The 15,500-nt window shown below is 41.8% G+C and overlaps 1 long non-coding RNA gene across 1 annotated transcript; it reads left to right on the forward strand.

The window, feature by feature from the left end:
- The first annotated feature begins 393 nt into the window (after positions 1–393).
- Positions 394–14,496, forward strand: LOC143773373 (uncharacterized). The gene is made up of 4 exons (XR_013215157.1): positions 394–640; positions 3,288–3,343; positions 14,019–14,142; positions 14,236–14,496. It is a non-coding gene; the product is annotated as an uncharacterized LOC143773373 (long non-coding RNA).
- Positions 14,497–15,500: the final 1,004 nt, after the last annotated feature.

Genomic DNA, 15,500 nt, shown 5'->3' on the forward strand with positions numbered 1-15,500 from the left:
TTTTGGCCTATTCAGACTAAAGACCCTGAAACAAATTTTCACAAAATATACTCATCTCTGGTAATGTCCCGTTAATTGTTTCTCAGGCACTGAACTTTACATTTTCTTGTAGCTGCACCCCCTTTAATCCATTGATCGATGAAGGTGTCACCAGACAGACCCCTAATGATCAATGATCGTATATTGATTATTTAGCTATCTATTAAATATACTGGAATACTCCATTAAAATCCACAATTTGGGGCTTTGCACAGCAAATTTATGAATAAGGGATTCTGGAAAGCCTGAAACGCGTCATCGTTGCCCATAGAAACCAATGGAATGCCACTTCTCATTTTTCTAGTACCGCTTGTTATAAGAAGACATCTGGCAGCTGAAAGCAACAGCATTTTTTACTTTCAATCCATTTCTTATTTTCTACAAAAATACATTCATTGCCATTTTTTTGTCTATTTGGTCCTAGGCTTTCGTGAATATTCAGTTCTGTCTTATGTTTACTGCAAACATTTCCAATTCCCTCACTACTACAGGCAATTTGTGCCTTTGTGGCAGATATCAAAGAAGGGCTCTCCCCACTGACTGCCCACTGACTGGAAGGATGCAAGGAATCTCATGAGCTGGTTTTATCTTTCTGAAGCCTGTAAGTATCTAGTTATTATATAAGAAAGTCAATAATCAATCGTCTTTGAAGAAAAAGGGCTTTGCTGTTCACATGAGTTTTGGCTGACGAGAGCCTATATGCTTTATGTTATGTAACAGAAACCTGAATGATCATTATAGCTTCTTATATAGAGCAAATGTGGAATAACTACTGAAGGCATTTTATCAATGGAACGTAATATATTATATGTCCGCATCCCTGCCATAAAAGAGCAGCAACGTAGTAAATCAGACAATTGAAGGCAATGAGAAGTGACATGTTGACATAAAAGTGTATGAGCTTAACATTTGAGTGTCAGAAAGCTGATATATAATATTGTATAAAGAATCCATAAGACAAGGGAGGGATTTATTAAAAAAAGTTATCTAGAGGAGATACTTACAGTAACCAATAAAATTGCAGTTATAATAATCTTTATTTATATAGCGCCAACATATTCCGCAGAGCTTTATAGTTAAACAGTTTCAAACACAACAGTCATAAGTAACAACGTTAACAATAATATAATGATTACTGCAACATAAGACGACCCTGCTCGTGAGAGCTTACAATCTACAACGAGGTGGGGGAGATACATTGTACATGTGTGTATTTACAATGATGGTTCAGCCATCTTCAGGGGGTGGGGGATAGATGGAAGTAGTGAATGGGCTACACACGCACACGTACACGTAATTTCTTGGGGTAGAGCATGCCAGAGGATTGGCGCAGCACGGGAGAAGTCTTGGAGTTGGGAGTGGGATGTACGGATTAGTGCAGAGGTTAGTCGAAAGTCGTTTACAGAGCACAGCGATCAGCTAGGCCGATAGACAGAAATGAAGGAGGAGATGTAAGGGGGTGTCGCACTGTGGAGAGCTTTGTGGGTGAGAACAAGTACTTTGAATTGGATCCTATAATAAATGGGAAGCCAGTGTAACGACTGGCGAAGAACGGACGCGTCCGAGTAACGATTAGCCATGTGGATGACCCTGGATGCTGCATTAAGGAGACACAGATACCAGATACCCACATTGTCTAAATACCATGCATAAAATATGTAAAACAAGGCCTCAACAAAAAGGAGGGCAAAAAGAAACCAACTCCCTGTACTATCTAGAAAAATTAGGAGAAAAAGGAGTACTTTAGGTTTAAAAGAGTATTTTATTGTGAAAGTATAATAAAGTGTAACCCATAATAAAAATTACAAAAGGATGACAAGAAAGATCATGAGTGTCATACACCCCACATGGATACCAGTGTCACATGAATCAGGAAGGCATACCATAGTTAAAGTGCTAATATAGTGCAACAATGTAGTCTTTTTAGGTAAACACCTATAAGATGGCACTTCCCTGCAGCTAACACCAAATACAGTGGGTAGCACTAGAGAGTAAAGTGCAAACCCAATGAGACCACGCTGGCATCTGCAAGGCGCGGGAGCGCCGCTATTCAAGTGTCTTTACCCAGGTCCCACACACAGGGCAGCATACAATCGTTGGCTTAGGCATAATCCAAAAGCAATTAGTACTACCTACACATCCACAACTTAGGAGTTGCCTATAAGTGCGCATCATTACCACCATACCAAGCGATGGTATGATTAAGACTCGGGAGAGTCGAAACGTCATAATATTTGTATCGCTTGTCCAATGTATGTAAATGTGCTCCCATGTACTTTGTTTATTGAGTATTGTATAATAAACTCATACTGTATTGCATTAACTACCACTAGAGTGTGCAGTGTCTTCCAAATAATCTAATTACTGGGACTTTTCAGTCCATGACACTAGCACCTCGCTCCAAATTTGACTGAGTGCACACCATTATACCCCATTATACATGAATCAGGAAGGCATACCATAGTTAAAGTGCTAATATAGTGCAACAATGTAGTCTTTTTAGGTAAACACCTATAAGATGGCACTTCCCTGCAGCTAACACCAAATACAGTGGGTAGCACTAGAAAGTAAAGTGCAAACCCAATGAGGCCATGTGATCATCAAAGCAAGTAGCTAAAAAATGGCGCTTACCAGCAGCTGACACCGGAATAGGGTGGATGGCACAAAAGAAATCCAACAGAGCCCCCTGTTGCATTAAGGATAGACTGGAGAGGGGAAAGTCGAGTAACGGGGAAGCCAATTAATAGAGCGTTACAGTGGTCCAGGCGGGAGTGGATCAGGGCGACAGTAAGGGTTTTTGTTGTTTCCATGGTGAGAAAAGGGCGGATATGGAAAGCTATTTTGATACTGACTGCTAGGGGCATCTCTTTTATATTTCTTTTGCATTAGTTTTAATCAGTGTTGACCATTGTCTTTTTTATTTAATAGGTTTTTCGTTATTATAGGACATTATTATTATAATAATATTGCATTTTCACAATCATGAGAGAATCTAAATTGCAAAAAAATCATACTCATATCATACAATGTACATATATTTTATTATTATTAATATTTAGAGATATAAGCGACCACTTTTTTGCCAATTAGCATCTTCATGAAATTGTGCATCAAAGTGAAGTCCCTGGAATTAGTTTGTATTGGCGCCTGTTATTACGCAAGTACAAATGAAGATGCCAGTGCTGATTCTTCTGGGTCAGCTCCTTGCCAGACATGCAGCGATATGATGTAAGCTGGTCTCATTGCAGACGTCATCAGAGCCCCGCAGAGGATGGGACGATGTAGGACCGGCAGCCAGGACACAGTAAGTGCTCGTAGAACTAAAGAAATGGCCTTATTATAGATGAAGGGGCTTAATATGGAGAGGGGCCGGCATGGGGGTGGTGGACTTAATATACAGATGGGGAAATATAGCTAGGGCTAGTTTAGCTCTTTATGAAGGTGGGGCAGTAATGGTAGAGGGGGTGGGCTCTGTATGAAGATTGGGCAGTATAGGTGGCTCAGTATGGAGATTGGGCAGTATGAGGGAGTCTCTTTTTAGATAGGGCAGTATGGGGCCTGTGTTTGCAGATGAGACAGTATAGGGGGCTCTGTGTGGAGATGGGCAGTATAAAGTGCCTCAACATAGAGATGGGGCAGTATAGGTGGGTCTGTATAGAGATGGGGCAGTCTAGGGGATGCAATATGGAGATGGGACAGTATCGGGGCTCTATATAAAGATAGGGCAGTATTTGGGTCTTTGTGTGGCAATCAGGCAGCATTAAAGGGCTCTCTTTGGAGATGTGGAAGTATAGAGGAACTCTGTATGAAGAGGGACCAGCATAGGGGAGCTCTATATGGAGATGGAGCAGTGTTTGGGTCTCAGTGTGGAAATGGGGCAGTATAGGAGACTCAATGTCGAGATGGGGGTCATATAGGATGGCTTAATATAGAAATGGGGCAGTAGAGGGGGTTTATATGTAGAGATTGGGCAGTATAGAAGGGCTAATGTATTTACTAATGTTCAATAAACTGCAGACTTCAAGATACAGTCTTGTTTTGGACTTCAGTAGATCTGTTTAGCTGCCTGTCAGACTATGCACACACCTCGGGGTACCGTGTATCGAGGACAGATCAGTCCGAACTCACCTGACTCTCCCATAAACAGGAGCGCTTGCTTTACTGAGCTCTTCTGTGTATTCTATGAGAGCTTCCGCCAGCCGCCAGACATCTCTTTTGGTGGCTTATCTGTTAGACAACAAAATGATCTGCAGTCAGACAACAGACACGCCAGATCCTTATCTCCCTCAACAATCATCAGTCAGAGGCACCCATACCTATTAGAAGGTCAGCTGAACTCATCAATGTTGGTTGGTTAGGCCAATATTAATCTAATATGTATGGGTGCTTGCCTTAACTACTATGTAAAGGCAGGCATACAATGTCTTTAGACGTCTACAAAGCCAAATAGTTTTTTAGATGGAAAACTCTCCTGGTTAGGCATGTGTCTCTCACATCAATACCCGGCACTGCCGCCGGAAGTTCGGACTGGAGCGTTCAGCTACATAGGAATACATGCAGCAGCACACTCCGGTCCCGAATGCCGGCGAAAGTGCTGGGTATTGATACGCGAGTTTCTCACATTGCACACACAAGTGTGACACCGTCCTTACGCTCCAAATTTTGTCCCAAAGGGACTTTTTATGCTTTTTTCTGTCTTTTTTCCAATAATTTTGGCTGCAAGCATTTTTAAATGATCTATATATATATAAATGAGTGTATGTATGTATGTTTGTATCGACGATGATCTCAGAATGGTTGCCATGGCAACCATGATGTCATAATAGGTTGCAATGGTGACGATGATGTCATAATAGGTTGCAATGATGACGGTTATGTCATAATGGTTGTCATGGTGATGATGATGTCCTAATGGGTAAATGGGCACGGACCTATGGGATGGAGGATGTGTGATGGGTATATGGGCATAGGACTATGGAATGAGGATATGTATGATGGGAGTATGGGCACGGGGCTATGAAATGGAGGATATGTATGATGAGAATATGGGCATGGGACTATGGGATGGAGGATGTGTGATGGCCTGATGGGTTTATGGGCATGGGACTATGGGATGGAGGATGTGTATGATGGGTATATGGGCACAGGACTATGGGATGGAGGATGTGTATGATGGGTATATGGGCATGGGACTATGAAATGGAGGATTTGTATGATGGGTATATGGGCATGGGACTATGGGATGGAGGATAATCATTATAATTTGTTATAACTAACCACAGTTAGTTACTATGCCCGGGAAACCCTGGGCTCTTCAGCTAGTATTCAAGAAACTGAAGTATAGACCACCACTTCTTTGAACAGCTTGTCATCTTTGGAAACCTGAAGAGGTTCATAGAAGCTTTAGGGTAGGTGCACATGATCAGCAGCGATCACAATTGGCAGCGCTTTGGACGCAGCACATGTCCATTGAGTCCAAAGCACTGCCGACTTTTGAATGCAGGTGATTCCGCATGTGTTCATTGAACTGTGCAGAATCACCATGTCCAATGCATTGTACAGGTGAGATTTATCTTGTGGAAACTCATGATTCATGCAAGATAAATTGACATGCTGCAGTCTGGAGAGATGCGCCGCATATTTGTCTCCACAGGCAAGCCACAGGCATCAGTGCACGCATAGTTGGCATGGGAGTTCTTTAAATCCCATCCACTATTCTGTAACATCTTGAAGCTGTGGGTTGGGCGTTGCGGATGTATGCAGCGTCCAACTCACAGCGTTTGCTGACCGTGTGCACATACCCTTCAAGACTAAACATGTGCACTGCAAGTTGTTTTTACACTGCATTGCATACGTATGTTCATTCTTTTTAGCTTTTATTTATCATTTTTTTCAAGTGGGTTACAGACCAGAATCTCCAGAAAAAGATGTTGTGTATGCATACCCTTAGTCTGACTTACCAGGAGGGGACGTGGCCACTTAACATACCTAGGGCAGCATGAACCCAAATAAGGTCCTGGCCGGTAGAACTGATTTGGAATGCTGCCTTAACTAGTCCTGTATTGAAAGGGGTTGTCAGGTGAAAACCGATGAGTCTACTGCAGACTTATGAATCTCCCTGTGTGGATTCACCGGTATCATGTTGGGACCGGAGGGTATGTATGAGTTATTCATACCCTCTTGTCCCAACAGTGCATGCCCTGGGGGAATTCCTAAATCTTCATTCACAGTGAGTGACTGCAGGCTTATTGGTTTTGACCGGACAACCCCTTTAAATACTCTTAGCAACTCACAGTAGTTTGTTGGCATGCCCTGCAGTACCCAGAAGCTGGGGCATATGTTTTACAAGCCTTCTTCTAGTTATGCCCCTCAACACTGACTATGTACATAGGCTAGTTACAGGAGATGCAGGGGTAGCAGTTGTACCTAGTCCCAAGTGTTTGGGGAAACCCAGAGGGACCTCAGTCTTGTATGCTGACATACTTATAGGTGTTATCGGTCCTTGAGGGAACCACCCATATCTCATGAATCATCAGGACAATAGCAACTATCTCAACTCCAACCTTGATCCCTAGTATCTCTCACTTTGAAAACCTGACTTGGCTATACTTGGTTTTGCTTGTGCAAAGCTTTTTTTCTATTAAAAAACTTCATAATCATCAAACAAGGGATGACAAACTGGTCTAATGTCTACGAAATGGGTGGAAGGATAGAGATTATACTGGGTGTCAAAAACCCGTACCATAAAAAGGGGATTTTATTTAAAGGGCCTCATCTATTCTGCTTAATTCACTATTTACTAAATTAAAAATCGAACTACTTTAGATCTTCACTTTGAGTCATTCTCTTCAAGAATAGTCATCACCCATCCAAAGGTCCCCTACTGATCATGGGAGTGGGGTGCTGAAATGACCATTTGGAAACGAGTGGGGGCTGTGGATATGCGCCATTCATTTAATTTTTATTTACCGAAAAGAGTTGAGCACTGCACATGGCTATGATATCTGCACACGGAGCTGTGGTGAACGGTCATCGCTCCTGACCGCTATGGTCACTTTTCCATTTCATTGGACCATGGAGGATCTGACCGTCATGGCGGAAGCTCTTGATCTGGTTAAAATCTCAATGCGCCTGTGCCTTAAGGGGCTAACTACCCCACGCAGCTCCTGACAACTCTTTTAATAATAGAAGTGATGTCCTGGCATGTTCTCCAGAGCAGGATGAGACTAAATATGGAAGATTACATTTTCATCCCAGGACTATTGTAACGAGGATCTTATTTGTAGGGGAAATGTTTCTGGAACGATAAACGAATAAAATGCCTGTCTCCCTACCCATCAATAAATAAGCTCAGCGTACGGCTCAGCATATAATCAAATGGAAAATTACAAGATAGTTGTATGGGATTTTCTATATTTCTAAAATGTATGGAACATATTTCAGTTCTCCACAGTTTCCTTCCCCAATTACACTCAGGAGCCCTGTTGTCGTGGATTTTCTGCTTGTGCTGCTGTTTCTTCTTTCTTTCTGCATTTCCGCAAGAGTAAATAAGTTCCAGGCTGATTATAAAGGGAGTTTAGGCTAGATTAAAAAGCAGAAGCACGCTCATTTATTTTTCTATTGGAAGTATATATATTTTAACGCTATTTATTTATTTTATTTTTTTTTTCACCTGCTCATCTTTTAATTCAGACTATTTTCCCGGTTGCCAGCTTCGCATGACTGCCGATGAAAAGACGAAAAAGCACAACTTGATTTATGAACTTTTAATGGAAAATCCCCATGGGTTATGTATAAATCTTATTTATAGCTGGGAAAGGATGTAATAGACTTGCAATATATTTTCGAACCTTGGGAGTACGGAGACACTGTCCTGGTTAATCCATTAAAAACACAAAGCAGCTCATGATGACTCCGAAACAGAATTCTGTTAACCCATTGGTTACAATGCTCAAGGTAGAAAGCAAATCTCTGCATGAGCAGAAAACAAACTCCGACCCACATGTTATACAGGTAGAACAGATTATTTTACGCCAACACGCCTTCATCTGTCACCCAAAGATTGCATCCAGTATATGATGATTATTATTATTACTGCCTTATTATTACATTATTTATGTCTTTATACGGAGGCTTAATAGGGCTCCTACCTATAGTGCCTTGTGCTATCATAATACTGGTGGCTTACTGCATATCAGAGGGGTCTTTGGACAACCCCAACACCAAAACGCATGGCTGACTCCTACCTCTGTGCCTACAATAGATACCTATTAAGAAATACATAAACTCCAATACTGATATACACAAAAAACAAAATTTAACTTTTTTTTTTAATCAAAAAGCCTCTTATGAAGGTCCATCAATTATCACAGCCACAGAACGGTATTTGTGGACTATAGGTAAGTGGGCCTTTTTTGTTTTATTTTTTATTAGTGTGCATTGAGGAGTGTAGCCACCTCCCAACCTCCCGGGGAACATACTCTTATCCACCCATCTGTCCCAACAAGGATTCGTTAAGAGCTAATCCTGGCTTTTTATTTCTTCCGCAATAAATTTGAGTCCTGTCTGGGGAAATGGAGAATTGAGTCATTAGAGTTAGGCCGGTGTCACACTTACAACTGCAATGTGAGAAACTTGCCTCAATACCCGGCACTGCCGCCGGTGGTTCGGACCGGAGCGTTCAACTGCATAGAAATACATGTAGATGCACACTCCGGTCCCGAGTGCCGGTGGCACTGCCGAGTATTGAGGCGATTTTCTCGCATTGCAGTTGAAAGTGTGACACCGGCCTTAGGGACCATATTTCGGTAGACCTTAGCGGAGATGGAAGACTTTTATACTTTTTGACAAAGAAATCTTAACTAAATACCATATGGTTTTTACGTACATAGGAATACTGGAGTTCATGTACATTAATCACAGTGTGCTGACACACGGGGTATACATTTATCTATCTATTATCTGCTTGTATTGTTTCCATAAAAATTATTTAGCCCCATTGCAATTTTGGTTTATTAGCTACGTATTCTGCTGTTTGTAACAAAACATGCAACAAGAATAATACAGATAGCTCCACATAACTAATATACAGTAACAAGGGGATTCAAAATTCAATGCAAAAGTCCACATTTAATGACTAGTGCTGTCTCAGAATTATTCAACCCCTTCAAGACAAGCGTCTTTAATATGTAGTAGACCACCATTGGCTGCTATAACCAGATCTAAAAGTAATGAATAGCCAGACACTGGCTTCGGCAGCAATCCTGAGTCATCTTAGCCCATCCCTCATAAACAGTTGCCTATATGTTACTAATATTCATAAGTTTATGTACTGCAACCTCCTGATTCAAGTTTCATTAAAGATTTTTTATGGGGTTCAAGTCTTGGAGTTCAGGCATGGAGACCCTCGGTGTTTAGTATGCTCTCTAGGGCTTGCTCACACCACCGAATTATTGGTCCGAATGGTATCCTATAAAACATCTAACTGCACTCAGATTAATGTTAGTCTATAGGACTGTGCACATGTCTGATTTTTTTCCTTGGAGCAAGCCGTTCTAAGGAAAAAATCACAGCATGCCCAAGTTTGATCCAATCTTCAGATCATACTCAGCCATGCAAGTCAATGAGTGGGTAGAAAACATAGGACTGCACTTGGATGACATCTTAGTGCAGTCTGATTACTGTGCACTGGCAGAATGGAGAAGATGAAGCAATTTTGTTCTCCATCTGCTCCTCATCTGAGTTTGATCAGAGTGCGCAGCCGATGGCAGCACCCTTTCTCTGCCACATCCACATGGTGTATCAAATACTTAAAGGAGTTGTCCACTACTAGGACAACCCCTTCTTAAACTAAATGTTCGGCCACGATAAAATAAATAAACCTTTACTCACCTCCAGTCACTGTTCCAGCAGTGTCGGCACTCACGGTCCCAAGGCTGTGACGCAGTGAAATGACACGTGATGCCCGGCGCCCAATCAGTGCTGGCTTCCCTGTCTCCACCTTCAGACAAACTGGACATAAAGCGGATTCTGGGCTGCTGATCTCTGATCTCAGACTTCCTCTTCATGTCCATTTTGACAGGAGGCGGAGACAGTGACGCCAGCGTTGATTGGACGTCAGGCATCATATGTCATTTCCCCACATCACAGCCCTGGGACCGCGAGTGCAGACACAGAGGGATCAGAGCTGCTATTGGAGGTTAGTACAGGTTTATTTATTTTACCAGGGCCGAACATTTACTTTAACCCCTTTCCAAAGTTGGGCGTAATATTACACCCACTTAGGAAACCCTCCCTTTGATGTGGGCTCCGGCTCTAAGCCTACATCTTTCCCGGCACATGTCAGCTGTTTTGAACAGCTAACATGGGCCTTTAACAGCCACGGGTGGAATCGCGATCCACCTACGGCTGTTAAAGGGAACCTGTCACCACTTTTTTGCTCTATCAGCTAAAAATATCATTGAATTGCTTGTCAGGTATGCATTCCACATCTACATTTGAAACCCCCCGACTCCCCATGCATCACCCACAAAAACCTTTTTAATTTCTCCTGCACTGTATCTGTTCAGTCCTGTCCTATGGACGTTGCCTCTGTTCCCTCACTCCACCCCTCCTCGGTTTGCTGTAGGCACTCTTCGCCGTGAATCTCGCAGAGCACATACAGACTTTGCACGTGCGCATTGCAATGTGACAGTGCGCGTGCGCAGTATGCTTGCCCAAAAGCAGTATGGCGCATGCGCCAGTACTGCGCCATACTGCTTTTCGGCTTTGCCCGCCTTTGGGCAAGCATACTGCGCACGCACGCGGTCACATTGCAATGCGCACGCGCAAAGTCTGTATGCGCTCTGCAAGATTCACGGAGAAGAATGCGTACAACAAGCTGAGGAGGGGTGGAGTGAGGGAACAGAGGCAACGCCCATCGGACCGGACTGAACAGATTAACATACAGCACGGGACAAATTAAAAAGGTTTTTATTGGTGATGCATGGGGTGTCAGGGGGTTTCAAATGTAGAGGTGGAATGCATACCTGACAAGCAATTCAATGATATTATTAGCTGATAGAGCAAAAAAGTGGTGACAGGTTCCCATTAACTAGTTAAATGCCGCTGTTAATCTCTGACAGCGGCATTTATCTCATGCCTTCCTGAAGCATGCCGAAAATCACTCCCATCGGTGACCCCGTCACATGATCGTGGGTCACCGATGGGTTGGCATAACAACCAGAGGTCTCCAGCAGACCTCTATGGTTGTCATAGCCAAATTGCTATGAGCGCCGCCTGGTGGTCGGCACTCATAGTAAGTGAGCATTTCTGCTACATACAGTGGGGCAAAAAAGTATTTAGTCAGTCAGCAATAGTGCAAGTTCCACCACTTAAAAAGGTGAGAGGCGTCTGTAGTATACATCATAGGTAGATCTCAACTATGGGAGACAAACTGAGAAAAAAAAATCCAGAAAATCACTTTGTCTGTTTTTTTATCATTTTATTTGCATATTATGGTGGAAAATAAGTATTTGGTCAGAAACAAAATTTAATCTCAATACTTTGTAATACATCCTTTGTTGGCAATGACAGAGGTCAAACGTTTTCTGTAAGTCTTCACAAGGTTGTCACACACTGTTGTTGGTATGTTGGCCCATTCCTCCATGCAGATCTCCTCTAGAGCAGTGATGTTTTTGGCTTTTCGCTTGGCAACACGGACTTTCAACTCCCTCCAAAGGTTTTCTATAGGGTTGAGATCTGGAGACTGGCTAGGCCACTCCAGGACCTTGAAATGCTTCTTACGAAGCCACTCCTTCGTTGCCCTGGCGGTGTGCTTTGGATCATTGTCATGTTGAAAGACCCAGCCACGTTTCATCTTCAATGCCCTTGCTGATGGAAGGAGGTTTGCACGCAAAATCTCACGATACATGGCCCCATTCATTCTTTCATGTACCCGGATCAGTCGTCCTGGCCCCTTTGCAGAGAAACAGCCCCAAAGCATGATGTTTCCACCACCATGCTTTACAGTAGGTATGGTGTTTGATGGATGCAACTCAGTATTCTTTTTCCTCCAAACACGACAAGTTGTGTTTCTACCAAACAGTTCCAGTTTGGTTTCATCAGACAATAGGACATTCTCCCAAAACTCCTCTGGATCATCCAAATGCTCTCTAGCAAACTTCAGGCAGGCCCGGACATGTACTGGCTTAAGCAGTGGGACACGTCTGGCACTGCAGGATCTGAGTCCATGGTGGCGTAGTGTGTTACTTATGGTAGGCCTTGTTACATTGGTCCCAGCTCTCTGCAGTTCATTCACTAGGTCCCCCTGCGTGGTTCTGGGATTTTTGCTCACCGTTCTTGTGATCATTCTGACCCCACGGGGTGGGATTTTGCGTGGAGCCCCAGATCGAGGGAGATTATCAGTGGTCTTGAATGTCTTCCATTTTCTAATTATTGCTCCCACTGTTGATTTCTTCACTCCAAGCTGGTTGGCTATTGCAGATTCAGTCTTCCCAGCCTGGTGCAGGGCTACAATTTTGTTTCTGGTGTCCTTTGACAGCTCTTTGGTCTTCACCATAGTGGAGTTTGGAGTCAGACTGTTTGAGGGTGTGCACAGGTGTCTTTTTATACTGATAACAAGTTTAAACAGGTGCCATTACTACAGGTAATGAGTGGAGGAAAGAGGAGACTCTTAAAGAAGAAGTTACAGGTCTGTGAGAGCCAGAAATCTTGATTGTTTGTTTCTGACCAAATACTTATTTTCCACCATAATATGCAAATAAAATGATAAAAAAACAGACAATGTGATTTTCTGGATTTTTTTTTCTCAGTTTGTCTCCCATAGTTGTGGTCTACCTATGATGTAAATTACAGACGCCTCTCATCTTTTTAAGTGGTGAAACTTGCACTATTGCTGACTGACTAAATACTTTTTTGCCCCACTGTACATGCGATCTGATCATCACCTATATGTAGCAAAACCAATCAAAAGTACTGCAGCTTCTAGTCTCCCATGAAGACTATTGAAGCATGCAAAAAGTAAAAAAAGTTTAAAAAAATATAAAATAATAAAAAGAATATAGAAATTCAAATCCCCCATTCAAAATAAAACAATAAAAAATCAAACATACACATATTTGGTATCAACGCATTCAGAATCGCCTGATCTATCAATATAAAGAAAGAATTAAGCTGATTGCTAAACGGCGTAGCGAGAAAAAAATTCAAAACGTCAGAATTGTGTCGTTGCTACATTGCAATAAAATGCAATAATGGGCAATCAAAAGATCGTATCCACACTGAAATGGTATCATTAAAAAGTCAGCTCAGTGCGCAGAAAATAAGCCCTGACCTAGCCCACGATCACGAAAAATGGAGACGCTACAAGTGTCGGAAAATGGCGCCATTTTTTTAATGCCAAAGTTAGAATTTTTTTTCACCACTTAAATAAAAAAGAACTTATACATATTTGGTGCCTGTGAACTCGTAACGACCTGGAGAATAATCATGGTAGGTCAATTTTAGCATTTAATGAACAGGTGCCATCGGAGGGAGATCACCTTGCCATGGCTGATGGGCACACATGAATTGGCCAAATTATGCGCTAAGAACCTTCATTTTTGTAAGTTCATCTTACTGAAAAATAATACAGTTTAGATTCAATGTTTTCAGGGTCTGGATATATTTTGGCTCCTATAGAGTTCTCCTGTGTTTTCTTTTTCAATCATTCAATGAATCAATCTATCTATATATCTATTTATCTAATATCTGTCTTTCTGTCTCTCTAGTTATCATCTATCTAATATGTTATCTCGATAGCTTAGGATTTTGTCTGTTAGTTTCTATCAATCTCAGTTGATATTTACAAATGGAAGTACAAGAAGTTATCTTTCCCCAGAGAAGTAGATGCAATACCCTCTACAAATATGTTCCATCCTTATTATGGATTTTTATGTGATCCTAATTTTCATCAGGAGTCTTTATCCCTTTCTTTCTAGGCGGCTCGACTGCCCCTAAATCTCCCACATAGGAGAATCAAGCTGTTGTCTCCACTCTAATTTATTGCAACCAAGAGGCTAAGAAGCTACATAATTAAAACAAAGATTTCCGATCACACATCAGGTGTGAGGCTGAGTGCTTCTAATTATTTCATTATTTTTGTTGTGGATTTCCTGCCCGTCTGTATTCTGACTTTTTACGTTTCATGTTTTCTAGCAGTTTCCAGCACTGACAGCTGCCTGTCACCTGCAGTCACCCACTGCCATCTTCTCGGTCACTGACCAAAATAGTCACTAAATCTCCAGGAGACATCCAAAAAGTGTGGTAACGAAGGCAGACAGTGTGACCACTTCAGAACTACAAGAATTGTTTTTGAAAATCTTTCTCTAACTTTGAGGAGACATCACATCATCATCAGAGATGCTACATTTAATTCAATGAAGAGTTAAACACAGAAATCCTCTTTAAATGTGAGATCCATCTTTCTATTGTTTTAATTAATCTCAATAATAATAATAATAAAAAGAACCAAATTTACATAGTCTTAATTAAAAATAAGTGGCTTCATTCTTTGTGATTACAGCTCCCGTGTTTATCTAGGTGTCTCCACGGTTACAGACTACAAACACACCCGATGTAGTCTGATTCTGCTGTCATGAACTTCTTCCATCAGCCCCTTCTTCTTGCTAATCTTCTAAATATGTTAGAGACCACAAACTTCAAATACAAGGGGGGAAAAAGCAACTCTGGACTCTATTACATTGGCGTTATACAGGTCCAAGCCAAAAGAACCCGATCCACTTGTCAAACAAAACAGAAGATTCATATATAGTCCTTCTTTTATGCAGGATTCTAGTTTGTTAAAGTGCTGCCTCCATCTCTTGTCATGTTAGGAACTATATAGAAGGGAATATGACTGTAGGATGTGACTACACAAGGTTTGTTGGTAGTCTGTAACCATAGAGACACATAGGCCTGCATAGGAGATGTAAACAGAACACATTGCGATAGATTTTACCAAGACTGTTTGTAAATGTTGTTTTTATTTATATACAGTATAATGCATTGGGAATTTAACAAAATGTGGTATGAAGATAGTCTATGTATTGCTTCCATTATTCAAAATTAGGGTTTACTTGGTTTTCTGTTAGTTACTTAAGCAGAACATATGAAGAAGACCTGTCCAGCCTAGTTTAAGTTTAAAGTGGTTGTACAGGAATGTAGGGGCAGAGACTCCGATTTCAGTAATGTATTACTTACTGGGCTGCTTGCTGTAGTTTTGATAAAAATCATCAGCAGGACATTATCACTATAGGACTGCTGCCACATAGTCCTATATAGTCATGAGCTCTGTGTAACCCCACCCCCACCACTGATTGGCAGCCTTCTGCCTATGCACAGTGTACACGAAATGCTGCCAATCAGTGGTGTGGGCGGGGTTATACAGAGCTCAGCATTCAGAGAACTGCTAGATTTGCAGC

Source organism: Ranitomeya variabilis, chromosome 5, assembly GCF_051348905.1.
Source record: "Ranitomeya variabilis isolate aRanVar5 chromosome 5, aRanVar5.hap1, whole genome shotgun sequence".
NCBI classification, from domain to species: Eukaryota; Metazoa; Chordata; class Amphibia; order Anura; family Dendrobatidae; genus Ranitomeya; species Ranitomeya variabilis.